Raw genomic sequence first — 15,319 nt, forward strand, 5'->3', positions numbered from 1 at the left:
TTCAAACAAGATGTTGTAGAGACAGATCTCCCAAAAGGCTGGTGCAAGAAATGTGGATCTTCATGGCCATGGATTTTGGTATACAGAGGAAGTGATCTCCTAAAAGTCCATGACACCTTTTGTAATCTTGACTTGGACATGTACCTGAGCACTGAAAGCTGCTGGGGCTCACCTGGCATGGGGCCCCTCTGAGTGGTTTCCTGTGTTCATGCTGCCTCCCTGCCCCTTGTACCTGCCTTCATGCTGGTTTATTTCTCAAGTGCCTGCTCAGGCCTATTCACTCTTTTTATTTTAAAAGCTTTTTAAGAAATGTTTTTTCTTGTGGCAGTTGAATGATAAATTATCTCACAAATGTTGCTCCTCTCATTTTTTTCATTGATTTCTGCTGATTCATGGCAGAAGTTATTCATGACAATGGCATTCTAGATTGATTTAACAGAAGGCTATCAAATACACTCTAATGAAAAAGCTAACCTGACATTTCATCACTTACATTTGCATTTAACTCTTAGGCATGAGTAGTCCCACAGTCTGTCCACTGGAGGAACTTGTGTTATCTGAGCTGAAAGCACCGGAGGTTAAAATGCTCTACAAAGCAACCGATATATTACAGACAGAAATAGGAACAGAAGGCTACAGGAGTCTTGTTCCAGTGTTGTATTTGTTAATTAGCAGAGAATTACTGTGTTCCATGCATTTTTTAGCCTGGAATGCAATTGAAGGACTGTCACAGGGGATTGGAACTAGATAACCCTTGAGGTCCTTTCCAACCCAAACTATTCTGTGATTGTGTGATTCAAACATTAATAGGGAGAAATCCAGGCCCCATTGAAGCCAATGGGAATTTTTGCACTTATCAAGAAGGCCAGGACTGAACACCTAAAAGCAGATACCTGGAAGAACATGGGAAGCATACACAAATTGAGCAATGACACTGAGGCCAGACACAATGATCCCTGTGATGTTGTCTTCCAGTGAGCTGCCTACCAGCAGTGAAACCCTAATGAAAAGCATCTTTTAGAAAGTGCTTTCTGCAACATTTTTTCTGTACTAGTGTATAAGTCAATATGCTGTTGAGAAAGAAAGGCTAAAGAAAAGTGCCTTGGTCTTGCTATTGCAGTAATAGTGATTCATGACAATGCTGTAGAAATTGAAGCTGAAATACTTGAGCTTAGCTGGAGGATAATGGGGTCTGTGGAGGCTGTTGTGCAGTTCATAATCAGTGCTGACAAACTATGGAAAGAGACATTTTGGCTAAATCACCATCTATATGAAAACTGTGCACTGGTATTGGTTACTTCCATCTTTCTAAATTAAATTAAGTAAGGACAGAGGGAATAATGTAATGACCAAGGGGAGGGGGCAGGAAAATGGTTTCATACTATCTTGTAGATCTTCTCCAAGTTGCACAGACATTTGGGAGGCAGATATTTCAGATCTCAAAAGCTGACATCGTATTTCTGTTCATAGATAAACAAAACACAAATGTGAGTTTCAGTGTGAAACACAAAGATCATAAATGATTTTCTATGATTTTGATATGCAGAGATTTCTTCTAACACCTCATAAGGAATAATAATATTGGTGAAAGTAGACATCTGATTCTGAAGGATTAACAAAAAGATCTGTTCTTGCAGGTTTTAGATTTTATAGGTTTGTATTGATCTTTCCTAATCTCAGCAGTGGAATATCCTGCTATTTTAATTAAACTACTAATTGATGTTTAAGGCTAGCAACTGTTGCTCCAGTGCCTCACCTGCACCTGATCAAATGTTTCTTTCATTCAGTGAGAGAAGAGCTGAAAACAATTTAATCAGTGGCCCTGTCAATGTGCACCAACTGAGCATTTGGCCTGAAAACAGGTAACATCCTTTTTTTTCCCGATTTGCTGTACCTATCCCTAAAAAGGACTGCTTTTTTGGGAAGTCTCTTTGAGAGTCTTTGTCAGCAGGGAAAAGGGTAAGTGCTCTTTCTAATTTAAAGGTTATTTTAGTTTTATGGTGCAAAGCAAGCTGCTAAAATATATTCTCTGGGCCAAGAACAGGTCAATGAAGAAATCATGCAAGTGCATTTCAGATCTTCTCTTTCTGCTTTTCAAAAACAAGGCTATTGTGCAAGTTTTCTATATAAACCTTATCCTTGTTCATTCTCCTTTCCATATTTTGCTAGCATATTTTGTTCCTGAATGCTTTTCTACACTGCCATGAGGTGCCAAGTGATGGTAGGGTTGGGAATTGCCATGCATAACTTCTGGTACACAACTTTGACAATAAATACATTTACCAGGTCAACTTGAACCTCTAATGCTTCTGGAAACATGAGAGTTCTGCCTCTCTGTGGAATGCAGAAGGCTCGCTTACAGGAGCACATTTTTAAGCCCACAAGTCTGAGTGGGTTTGAAATGCGGGCAGCCAACCTCTCTTGGTCCTAATGAAAACACGTGTTTGGCAGCACTGGAATTCCTGCTATAAAGCAATCCTGCTCTCTGAGGGTTGTTGACTTAATGATACTCTGGACCCCTTTTTTCTTTCCTAGCGTGCATGATTTTTTTTGTTCCTTTTTTGTCACCACGACAGCCAGTGACAGATATGTTCCACCTCTGTTTTACTTCTTGCTTCCTTTTTTTGATCATTTAGAATGTTTAGTTTAAGACACCTCATACAGCTAAGCAAATGACCTATTTTTAATGACTCATTTTAGTTTTAGCATCCTCCTCCTTACTAGCAGACCATCCAATCCCTCTGAATTGCCTATGTTATAAAACTTTGCCTTCTACACATATTTAGTGCAAAGTAAATGCGAATTATTTTTTAAAAAAAGTTTTTATCATTGAAGATGTCCTTCTACCACCTAGAAAAATACTCAGCTTCACCTGTAACTTATTAACTTTCTCACTTGGCTTCTGGTGTGTTCCTTTTTCATGGTTCAAAAGACCTGTCGTTCTGCCTGCAAGCTTGAAGCATTAGCCCATTATCACTAGGGATCAATATGTAATTTTACCTCCAGAAATGCTTTTCAGAGATCTGTTTTTCCCATGGCTGCTCCTGTGTATGCTCTTAATTATAGTCATGACTAATTCTAACAAGTTGGACAATATTAATTCCGTATTGCTATGAAGTATCTTTCCCAGCTGATTTAGAAAATTGGGTCTCTTTTAACTATAGCTGTTTAGGTGAATTGTTTAAAGTGCTGGCACACAGCTGTAGTGGTAAGAAATTACAAAGTCTCAGGTTTAAGCTGCTAGTACACATTACTGGAGACAGCTTGGGATAGCCACATAAACTGCAGGTACTCTAATTTTTCTTTGAAACATCAAATTTGTATAATTCCTTCTCTAGCGCTTGTCAGTTCTTTACCTTCTAGCAAAAGATGAAGAACTTGTTTGAATCTGCCTGCTATTTGGCATGCCTGAAGCTGCAGCTCTGGACTGAAATTTCAAAATTTCAGGACAGAAATTCAGATCTTAAAACTGCAAATGTCAAGGCTGAATCTTGGTCCTAAATATAGCATTTATAAATGATAAATATATAATTTTTAGATTTGAAAGCCTGGGTTACCTTTGGCTAATCCTTGGAATCATGCATTTAGATAAAAACTGTAGTGCAAATAATCATGTTTCTGATGATATTTGTGAGGGAGGTAAAAAATATCTTTTCATACTCAGCAGGTTGAAATAAAACAATCCTTATCTCTTTTCCAGTTGGGAAGAGGTAGCTGTGACTGAGATATGTAATGCCATTTCATGGCCCTGGATAGGCTGCTCCTGGAGAAAGAGCAGCAGGGCCTTTTCTTGTCTCTTCCAAGGACCCCTCGCTCCTCTTCTCCATCACTGTAGAACAGAATTATCTCAATCATACTGCCTGAGCTCACAGCCCACCCAGGGGACGGCCACCACAGAGCCCCCACCGCCAGCGGCTGGTGAGAGCTGCTTCATCTCCCCAATAGAGGCTTTTACTGAATTTCTAGGGAATCACAAATCACAGCTAAGAGCACCCCAACTAGCAGGAGCTGGCAAACATTTTATAATCCTGCAGTCTGAAATAACTGGAAAAAAAAAACAACTTGTTACTTAGCTTTTTATCTCTGTGTGTATTTTTATTATTTAATTTACTCTGTTCATCTTCTGCTTATATTGTACAGTGGCATAACAAAACCCATTTTTGTATCTTTAAATGCTTAAGGAAGAAAGTATGAAATATGATTGTTACAATAGATTTTTCAAGCTTCTTTTTTATGGGTGTGAGAAGAATTCTTTGTGACAGCAGATTTAGAGAAGAGGAAATAGGCAGGAAAAGGGATAAGTGCTGATGAGATTGATTGTTGCTACTGAACAGTAAAAACCTGGGTTTGGGGATGGGAGAGAGAAGCAGTGTTCTGGAGAAACCTCTAATATTGCTCTGTAAAGCAGAAAACCTAAATTAATCCTGTGTTTGGTTTTAGATTTGTGGCTTGTAAAGACTACATGTACAATTTTACATTTTTTCCTTTCTGTATGCGACAAGCTGAAGCTTAAGTATTCCCTCTTATGTCTTTAAATAATTCAGGCTTGTCTCTGAGGGGAATAGAGCAGATGTGCAAATGGTCCCTGTGCTCGCCATGGAAATGCTCTCCGGAGCACTGGGAGCTGTCAGGACTGCAGTGCACAGGACTCTGCCGTCCTGCCAAAACCACGAGCTGTGTGTCTGGGGGAGGGAGCGCTGGGAGCAGGGGCTGCTGAGGCCGTGGGGAGCACAGACAGGACACCCAGGCAGATGCTCTGTGTGAGCTGCGCTGCACAGACACGTGTGGCCTCTGTGTGCCATCCAGTCCCTCGCCAGGGGACAGCCAATATCTGTCACTGGCTGCATCAACTGCACTCTGAGGTTTTTATCACATTTTCATGTCTGCCTTCTCTTCCGCCTTCTTTGCTCTGTGCCCCATTTTTTCATGAGAGCAAATTCCTCCCCTCTCTCTCCTGATCCTTGAAAAAAAAAATCATTTTTATATAATTTGCTTCTTATATTTTCTGTTCAATACCTGCGGCAGCTGCTTTGCAGTCCCCTGCTGTGCAAATCGCCCTTCACAGAGGAAGATCTTCCTGTCAGTGCCTGACAAGAGGTGCCAGGAGCAGGCTACGAGACTTTTGAAACCTGTGAGTTGGCAAATCAGCAGGTACCTGTGAGCAGTTCTGGATACGCCCCTAGCATTAGTTCCCAACTTGTATCAAAGAGTTTTTAGGATGATATGGCCCACAGGCAGAGATTCAGGTTAAAAGGAACACAGCGTCTGGCTGCATCTATCATCTAGGTCTTTTTGTTTTAAATATAATGACACCAGCGATTTGTTCTTGGGGAGGATTTTGACTTGTGTTTTGTTGTTGGGTTTTTTTTTTGTTTGCTTGTTATAGGGTTTTTTGTTGCCTGTTTTTGTTTTTATTTTATAGGAACTGTGTTTACAACAGCCTAAACAAGGAGAAAATATTCTTAGTACTAAACAGCTCTTGTTTTTCTTCTCCAAAGAAATAAAGATGCCTTTCATATTTTCTGAGACTGACAATGTTGAAGAGGCTAAGATAGAAGATAAATTGAAGGAAAGAAGGAAGAGACTTGTTGTAACTAACATTTCTTTAGGGAAAGGTCTGGGATTTTTAGGTGGGACTGGGAATGCACCAGGCAGTCCTCTCTCCTTGATGTACAGTTGAAGGCAAAGGGTCTGGAGGGGTTTAAAAACTTGGTTTAGTTACTGAACCATCTTAAAGAGGTTTAAAATCAGTCCTAAGTGAAAGTACTTTGCAGAAGAAGGTGTAGCTCTCAGGCAAAACAGTTGAATCAAATGCAGAATAAATAGCCTGAGTAAAGGACACATAATTTGGTCCACTGTGATCATTTGATCCGAGTGGCTTAAGGCTTTGCATGCTTCATACTTGCAAACCAGCTGTGAAATGCAGGAAATACAAGTAGCCATGGTCTGATATTTCCCCATCTGTTCCTAATATTTAATAATTTGCTCTCTTCTCTGAGCATATTATGTTTATTTATAAAATTTTTAAATGTGTTTTATTTTATATAATGAGCTTAAAGCTATAATGGCCTTTTTGCTCCAAAGGGCTCAAAGCACTCTCCTTTGCCAGATGGAGGGTATTAATTTTTCTGGAGGATTTTGTGTATAAGGTACAGATGGACAAGACACAGTTTTAGCACACCAGTTCTGTGTGTGTTTCTATTCTCTAGAGCTTCTGTGCAGTTAATGTTTTGAAAGGCCTAAATTCTTTTTTGCTTTGCTCTGAGGATGATGGAACTCACTGCTCCTCATTCTAGGGAGAGCCTTTAGGGACAAGGATTCCATCTTCCAGGTTTTGCATTGGTGGTTTTTATGGTAATGGAGTCTTTTTCCTCGTTTCCAAGCAGTACTAGGAAAAACCATTTCTCCACTTCATTACCTTGGGTCTCTCAAGGATAAAAACAAGCACAACTTAAGTGAAATTGAAGCATTGAAGATACTAAGAGCAGTATGAGTCTTCCAATTTGAAAAGTGTTGTTAAAAAACAATTACTGCTGAGGTTGTGGTATCTCCCAGCTATATCAGACACATCCCCAAACTCTACTGCACTGTGGTCTGTTAAACCCTTAAGTGCATGTCTGTGTAAAGGCACTTGGGAGCATTAATTCACAGCTACAGTTCATTCAAATGAATTTTTCTGAGGTTTCCTGTTTAGGAAAGTCTAAATTTATTACAAGAGGTCTGGCTAACAGCCCTGAAATGGAACTGATCACAAGAAGAAGCATTTCTATGACATTCCTGCTACAAGCCCTCACCACCAATATTTTCCCTTGAACTCCCAGCCTCTATATCCTGAAAATAACACAGGTAAATCCCCAGTCCTTTATACATACTGAAAAACCTACTAAGAAAGGAATACCATAAAAAATGATCAATTATAAAAAGTGGCTTTGGTTAAGATGTTTCCCAGAAGTGATACAACAAAATTTAAATAAATTTATTTCCCTGAAAAAACTCTAATACATGCCTCTGCAGCAATTCTTCAACATGTTTCTCTAGGTTTGAAATAATTTCAGGAATGGCTTTTTGGAATAGTTTTCACAGAAACCACTGAAGGAAGGAAATGTTACCTGAATGAATAATAAGCAAAATATGATGAGCAGATGGTGCAGACATCTAGGATCTAGTTTCTACTAGACTTGAAATATGATTGTTCAGCTGCCTTTACCTTTTTTGTATATGGATAACAAAAACATCTTTAGAAAAGTGCTAGATTTCCCTATAAGTGTTAAGCATTTTCCATGCAAACCTTTTGAGATGTTTTGTTTTTCTTTGCCAAAGGAAGGTTGATAATGTTCTTAATGCTGTCTTAGATATTTTGATGTGGAGCTGCAGTACAATTTTCATTTGTAAAATTTCATTTTGAAGTCAAAAATTCTTGCAGTTTGTAGGATATTTGGAAGTTTGCAGTCAGATATTTTGGAAGAAAAGTAACATGAAAAGATTAATGATTTTCTTGCTGACAATAGAGATTGAGATCCAGTTTTTGATTCACAGTGCAGCTTTAAGAAAGTCATTCTGGATTTCTGCCTATAATGTGAAAGTAACTGAGATGTGTATCTTATGTTCATCTTCTTTATTTTCTTTTATTTTTTCACCTTTTTTTTTAATTTAAATAACTGCCACCTTCATTTTCCTTTCCCCGTGAATTTTATTTGTTAAATTTTATCTCTATGTCAGTATTTCATTATTCTTTTAAATCCCTTCCTTCTTCCCTCATAATATTAAACCTTGCTAGATCTATTTCATTGCTTTCCTTCATTCCCCCCCTTGTCTTTATCCTCTTCCTTTATTTATTCTTCCATAATTTATTTTTCATAAGTTTGTTTTTTTAAAAAAATCTGCTCTCTGTACACTTTTCTTTCCCAGTGGAATAGAGATGGTGAAGAGATTGCTGCTGTCAGGTTCCACAGGTATTTTGGATGTGTGTGGCAGGGTTTTGGGGGTCTCCAGAGGTGGCTTCTGTGAGAAGCTGCCAGATACTCCCCCCTGTCCCACAGAGGTCCATGAGCGATCTACCTCTGGCCAAGGCTGTGGGGAAACAGAGAATTCAGGAGTCAAGTGAAGCCTGGGAAGAAGGGAGGGTGGGGGAGAGGTGTTTTAAGGTTTACTCTTCATTTTGCAGAACTGACCCACAAGCCTTTTGCTCTGTTTCCTCACCCCTGTCCAGCAGAGGATGGGAAGGGATAAACCATTCCTGGTGGGCACCTGATCCCTTGGGGAGGAGAGTGCTGAGGGATGGGAGCTGTGGTATCAAAATGCAGGCTGCAGTTTAGCCTGTACCAAACTAAGCAGCTGTCTCAGCTAACAGATATTGAGTGTTTGGTTCTTTCTTTTTCCTGAATGATTTAATTTAATTGTGCGCTTCAGAGTACTGCAGCAGAACAGGAGAGATGTGGAAGGGCTGGAATTCAGGGGCAAGCCAACCTGTGGACAACAAAAAGGACTTGGCTGGCTGAGTGCTGGACAGGACAGGATTGATGTGCATAGCTGGATGTCTCAATAACCTCATTTCTTCCTTCTCTGAAGGACATTTTCATATTGCCATTTCCTTTCCTAATTTGTAGATTTTCTTTCCTCCCTGATTCGGCTCTGACAATGAGCTTTGCTGTGTAGGTGTGGAAATTACCCATACATCAAACAGTATCTCTTGAAATGCTCTGGAAAGTTTTGACAAATAGACAAGTTTTCACCTGGTATTTAGCTCTTTCTAAGGTGGTCCTAAAACAGAATCAGTACAGTTCCCACAGTCATAAAGAGTCATGAAGAGCAGACTTTTTTTTTTTTTTTTTTTTAGCAGTCTAAAGCATCCAGATCAGTCTTTTGAGGCTACAAACCTTAAAGTCATCACTGCCTCCTGCACAGGCAGACACCTGTGGAATCTCTGAGGCTCTGTTTTGTTGCAGGACTGGATGTTATAACCACCTTGTGTTCCTGAAATTCTTTGTGAGTTTCAGTCTCTACCAGCAGTTGCTGCTAAACACCCTTTTCAATACTTAACTTTGAAATTTGTAAAAATAGGCCAAAAATGTGTCCTGTTTTTTTTTTTTTTTTAGTAAAATGCACAAAATGGACAGTTCATGTGACAAAAGCCATAAAAGAGCTTTTGTTTTGAATACAAGAGGCACTGTTTGTCTGCAGGTGTTTGCATGAGGGAAAGCTGCAAGGGTGGCATTTGTCAGCTTAAATAATAAGTACAGAACTGTGTATCTTCCCCCACCAATGACTCTTCCAGTGGATGTGATCACGAAGGAAATTGAATTCAAGCATCAGCTTATTCCCATGTTAATTAGGGCACTCCCTGGCTCTCTCACAAGATAACAGTAATCCAAACAGAATCAAAAGCAACTTCTGCTGGGTTTTGGTGCTAACGCTGTAACTGTACTATTTTAGAAGAAAGCAGCCCTAAGAGTAGGTGTGGCTGTGGCTTTGGAGGTATGGCCCAGGCTCGGGGCTGGTGTTAATTGGTGCTCAGCCCAGTGGAGCTCATGGTGATAGAAGCTGCCTCGGGGTGTCTGTTTATGTGGCTCCACTCTCCCCTAGGCTACTTCCCTGACTTAATCCCTCCCCTATCCAGCTTAGAAACACGTTTCTTTTCCTCATTTGAGATTCCCTAGACCCTTCATATTTAGTATTAGTTTGAAGAGGAAACAGAGCCCCCGGAGAAAGATCAGAGTTTCTGTTCTGTTGAGGCATCAGAGTCATTCTTCCCTTAACGAAGAGAAACAGCAGGATGGATAAAAAATCAATGACTTAAAAATAAATTGGGCTATTAATTTCAGTTTTTAAAAGTCTTTCTTGAGTGAAACTTTAAGTTTTAAACCCACACTGAGTCCAATTTATTCTGATGCATTAAATAATTCAAAGTTTAAAAAAATAAAAACCAAAACCCAAAACGTGTTGCTGGCAAGGTACTCACATCAGGTCAGTGAATCACTACTTGTTACCAGTGAAAAGAACACACTTCTACGTTCCATTTACTCCATTTCATTCAGTGATTAAAGTCAATATGTAGAACATTAAGAGATGTTTTCATTGTGTACTCTTCAGTTATCTTCCTAAAAAAGATCATGATATTACACTTTTGTCTCCAAATTAAATATATCCATTTTGCCATGTCTGTCACTAAGTATCTGAAAAAGCAGGATGCTTGTTTACTATAAGCATAATGGTTGGAAACAACCATTGCAAGTCAAACTTTCCTTTGTTGATCAAAACAATTAATTTGAAAAGGAATACATGGTTGGATAACTGTATATTTCCCCCTTGGATTAATTTTAATTTATAAATATTGAATTATACATATTTTTGTACACTGTTACCTTCTGTAGTTGCTTTAATAGATGTATATAGTTAGAAAGCCCTGTCTGCAGACAAAATGAAATGGCTATACTCTATCATACATCAGCATGCTTTAAAAATGACCAGCCTGAGATAACCTCAGCCTCACTTTAGGAAAATAACAGAAATAGTAATGCAGAACAAGACAAAACCAAATCAGTTTTCTCCTTGCTGACTTAAAGGTTGTGATTCTCTATCACACTGTTCTGTTCTCAGCCTTCACATAACTTGCTAAAACAGCCACAGGTGCAGCTCATCAGGGTTCAATGTGCAATCAACAATAACGTGTTATAGGACAGGTTATTCACTGGAAAATTGACATTGCCACCACCAAGAATGTCTTTGACATTCTTGAAAAACAAGAGCCCTAGCCATCTGCCATGGAGGGGATGGTATGTGGGCAGAGCCTGCTGTTTGATCTGCACATGTCCTTGATTTCTCTTTCATTCCAAGAAGTGAGATTTCCTTAGCAAGATACCTGTGTGCATTTGATCTTTATCTGGGCTAGGGGAAACACACAGCAGCCCCTACAGATGAGATATTGGTCAGCAAATGGGAGGAAGAATTTGCTCAGAAGGCTGAGCAGCTCTTCATAGCCCACATTAAAATCTCATCACCTTTTTGGGACTGGTCTTGATGCATGAACACTTTATTTGATCCATTGAGTTTATTCAAGTTGTTTTCAGTGTCAGTAAGTGGAAACACAGCCGTGGTTGTAGGACCTGAAGATGTGCTCAATCTGCCTTCAGGTCTCTAGCAGGTAAAATTCACTTTGGAACTGAAAAGATCCTGGCAGGTCCTGAAAAAAGTAAAGTGAACTGTCATTGAGCACTGCAGAGTAAAGGCCTAATCTGGATTTGGGTTCTGGTTTTTAACACTGCTGTATTGTGGGCTGGGGGTGGGGGAGGAAGTTGTTACGTGACTTTTCCAACATCTGCCATGTGTGTGTGTGAAAAGGCAAATACCTGTGCAAAGAACAGAAGTTCCACATTTGCACATGCAGTTGTTTCAGGATTTACCCCAATACAGACTACTGATGGAAGTAACATTTCTGCTTACACACCAATATCCTTGTTTCTTTTGTAAAAGCTTTTCCCCCCCTCCTCCCCTGCTCCCATCCCCCTGTCGTCTTTGTGCCTAGTATTTTTCCACACTTTATTTCCTAAAAGACTAGCAGGTTTGACGATGCATTGTGATTTCTTTTCTACAGGGCTTTATGAAGGAAGCTGGAGGCAGTTCTCATTAGTCTCACTGACATCTTTTATCACTTATCAGAGGAACAAGCAAACGGAGAGCAATTCCTTTGATCATGGCAAAAGTAGAAAGAGTATTAAAAACCCTATGAAGATTCACTAAGTAGAAAGTGGAAAAGACAGTCTGTGGCATGTTTCAAAGTAGTAACAAGATTTAAAGTTGCCAGATTTGCTTGTATATATTAAAGAATTGTTAATGATGCTACATTTTACATGCATCCTTAGGTCTTTGTTTTTTTGTTTTCATTTGTTGTTTTTTTTAACAGGCAAAGGAGTTCTTAGGCAGAATGGATGGATTAGATCAATTGAAAACTATCTCTAAAAGGTGAGCTGTGTCAGAGAGGAGTTCTGTGATTCAATGAAAATTATTGAAAATAAAAATAAGGTTGTAATGCTAGCACAATGGATTGGAAAAGAAACTCGCTCTCAAGGGAGAATGTTAAGAAATCTTAAGAATTCCTTTTCTTTAGGAGACATTCTGTGGTGAATCAATGCATGTTTGTGAAGACTGCATGTAGGAACTGCAATGCTTGCAATTATCCATGTATACCTGACTGCCTAGCTCTGACCTCAGAGTGCTGCTGCTTCTTCATTCTATGGAGAAAATAAGACTTTTTCAGTGGTTCTGAGTATTGATTCACCTACCATGATGTCCTTGTCTTGTGCCTTACATCATTACCAACAGGGCATGGACAAAGGCAAGTGAATCTACCTTCCTACCCACAGCTAACGAACATTATGTACTCCAGATCCACTGGTGTGTTTCTGTATGGCTGCAGCTCAGTTTTCCACTGATTAAAAATCCCTTCTCAATTTCCATAGGGTGATCAGCTCATATCTCAAAGCATCCGATTCAAATTGCCCTTGAAAGTCCATTTCACAACCTGTGAAAATACACAGATCACAACTCTTTAGGCATTTTTTTCAGCATGGACTCTGTGCCAGCCCTGTCCCTGCAGCATGTTTTACTACCATAGCTAATTTTAACTGTGTTGATTTTGATTTGGATGCAATGTAATACATTGCTATAGCACCTTTTGTACAAGCATCCCAGAGCACTTTCTGATCAAGCGAAAATTAGCTCTGAGCTGCACACAAATTCCAGAAAGATTAGGTAAAAAAACCCCAAAACAACAACTAAAAAACTCCACCAACTGGTAAAGAGAATGTAGAAGTTTATGCAGTCAGTTCAAAGTTAAAACAGGCAAATTCTCTCTTATGCCAGAGAAGGAGGATGAGCTAATTCAAGGTATTGCTTTCTAGCAAGCTGGGGGTGTGATTCTCCAAGCAGAGCAGTATGCTGCACTGACTCTGCTGGCCAGAAAGAATTGCAGGAGCGCTGTGAATGACCTGGAGGTGGCAGGTGAAGCAATGCATGGGTGGGTTATCAGATCTCCCTTTATGTACACATTGTTCTAACGTTTGCTGCCTCTGATAAGGAATGGGAAAGCCACACAATTCTTTGTGATACATGGCCTCAGTCGTCCATAAGGAAGACAGTAGGAGAAATAAACAAATAGCTTTGAGGGACATGACTCATGGATCCAAAATGATACAAATGTTTTTGCAGAGCAAGGGGTTTGGAGATAAAGGAAACTTCAATTGGTTCCTCAGGACTGAAAAAAGAAGATTGTTGCCAGAAGCTGTCAGGAGGGACAGAGTGACATGCTGAGGAAGGAGGATAAGAGTTACTTTTTTTTTTTGCTAGACCTGGAGATCTTAATGAAAATCAGACTAGCATATGACCTCTTTTATTGTTGCAAGAATTCCTTTGATCCTTTTCAATAAGTAGAATGTCTCTTTAAGGCAGTAATTTGATCATCACTATTGTGTCTATATGGAAGAGAACTGCAGGTTGTGAAGATACATCAAAATAGAAGCGAGATGGTGCCTGAAATAGGTGCTGGTGGTCTAGACTAACACCAAGGGAAACAAATCAGTCACCGCTCTTACTGATAGTGGTCCTGCATGTTTGGTAACAGCTCTGCCTGTCCTGAAGGTCAGACTGGTGGAATTCCACCTCCATGGCTTGTCTGTGCTGCTTTCTGAGCAGTGAGACAGAGTATCAGTGGCAATCTCGAATCATGGCAACTGTGTGACCAGTGCAGATGCTTCAGGGTCATCTTCAACAGGCAGGAAAACCTTAAATGGCAATGAAGAAGAGACATTTTAAAGCTGCACTGCTAGGAAAGACAGTATTTGAAGTCTGGCATTTGTTACAAGGAAGAATGAAAAAATATGTAAAGTCAGTTTTTTTTAAATGCGTCAGTACAAGGAGACATAAGCTCTTGTAAGCATAGCTAATAGATCAAGCAAGTTGCATTTTCTGTAGAGATGTGCTTTCTAACACTTGATGGCCCAGACTGCACCTGAGCTATACTGCAGGATGGGTAGGGAGCATGTTTGTGTGAAAAAAAGCTCAGAGGCTGAGCTTTTTAGGTTCCTAAGGCTGTGTATGCTGTTGTGATATTAAGAAGTTTAGCAAAAGAAGAAGAAAAATTGTGGAGAGGGAATGCACTCAGACTATAGTGTTCAGTGAATAAATCCCACCTGGGCCTGAGGACAGACCAAGAGCACAGGTCAGCTGGGAAGTTAAGGGCACTCCTGGAGCTGGTCCTGCTGCAGCCAGTCCTGTCTGTATGCTGTAGTGAATCAATTGTCAGATTAGGCAGTGGTGGGGGAAGAGATGGTCAGTGTTCTAGATTTAGAGACCTTTCCATAGCTAGTAAATCCGTTTTGCTCCAAATATAATTGCAGTGTGTGAGGCAGAGAGAATGAGATGGGAGGAGGGAGCAGAGAGGTCTCTGGAGCCACACAGTGATGTTGTGAAACAGATGCAGAATAGCAGCTACAAATACATCCAGGGGAATGGCTGAACCTCTGGAGTGACACATAATCTGCCCAGCTCTACCACGCGGTTCCTCTGACAGTGGTTAGCTGTGGAATTGTGCTTTGTCTCAACTTTCCACTTGATGCTTTTGCCATGTTTACTGCTCCCTCATCCTCTCTGTTGTGAGTATCAGTGGCCAACACAGGGAAAACATGCTGAGATGAGATAAAGAATATCCTTCTGCCCTCATGCTCTGCCTCTTACCTTAGGTTTTGAAGGGGCTTGGGGTGGCAGCAGCAAACAAAGGTTGTTTCAGAGTGCTCTGCCTTCCAAAAGGAAAATGAATTCCTTTCCTATACTGAAGATTTATATGGCAAATTAGGTCAGTTATCATTAAGCTGCTGCACAGCAGGACAAATCATAATTTTAAATACATTTCAAATCTAAGTACGTGTAAAATACATGCTGATGCAGTACAAATCAAACCTCTTACAGTTGCTACGTGGACCAGTCAGATGAACATGAAGCATAATAATCAAGGAATAAGTTAGTTGGGCTTACTGCTGCTTGTGAAGACTATAATTAGTACTGTTGTTTATGTTTACTTAAAACCAAGTATCCTCACTGCTATCTTCTTAGGATGAGAAAAGTATAAATGCATAAACCAAAACTGTTTTCCCTGTCAGTCTCTCTGGAGTACTGGTTTTTCCATGAGAATCTGCATGACTCTTTGCTCTCAAAGGAGATAAAATTAATGAAAAGTTATACCCTACTGCAAGTGACCAGCCATTTGTTTCTCTTCCTAGAGTTTTTCTCTGTCTTCTTGTTTCACAAATAACAAACTATTTTCCTGGCT

The 15,319-nt window shown here is 39.8% G+C and overlaps 1 long non-coding RNA gene across 2 annotated transcripts; it reads left to right on the forward strand.

Moving 5' to 3' along the window:
• Positions 1-4,252: 4,252 nt before the first annotated feature.
• Positions 4,253-11,845, forward strand: LOC137481161 (uncharacterized). 2 transcript variants are annotated; one of them, XR_011003358.1, is made up of 2 exons: positions 4,253-5,151; positions 11,591-11,845. It is a non-coding gene; the product is annotated as an uncharacterized lncRNA (long non-coding RNA). The 2 variants fall into 2 exon arrangements; XR_011003357.1 differs by having other exon boundaries at positions 4,253-5,131.
• Positions 11,846-15,319: the final 3,474 nt, after the last annotated feature.

Source organism: Anomalospiza imberbis, chromosome 12, assembly GCF_031753505.1.
Source record: "Anomalospiza imberbis isolate Cuckoo-Finch-1a 21T00152 chromosome 12, ASM3175350v1, whole genome shotgun sequence".
Taxonomy (NCBI): Eukaryota; Metazoa; Chordata; class Aves; order Passeriformes; family Viduidae; genus Anomalospiza; species Anomalospiza imberbis.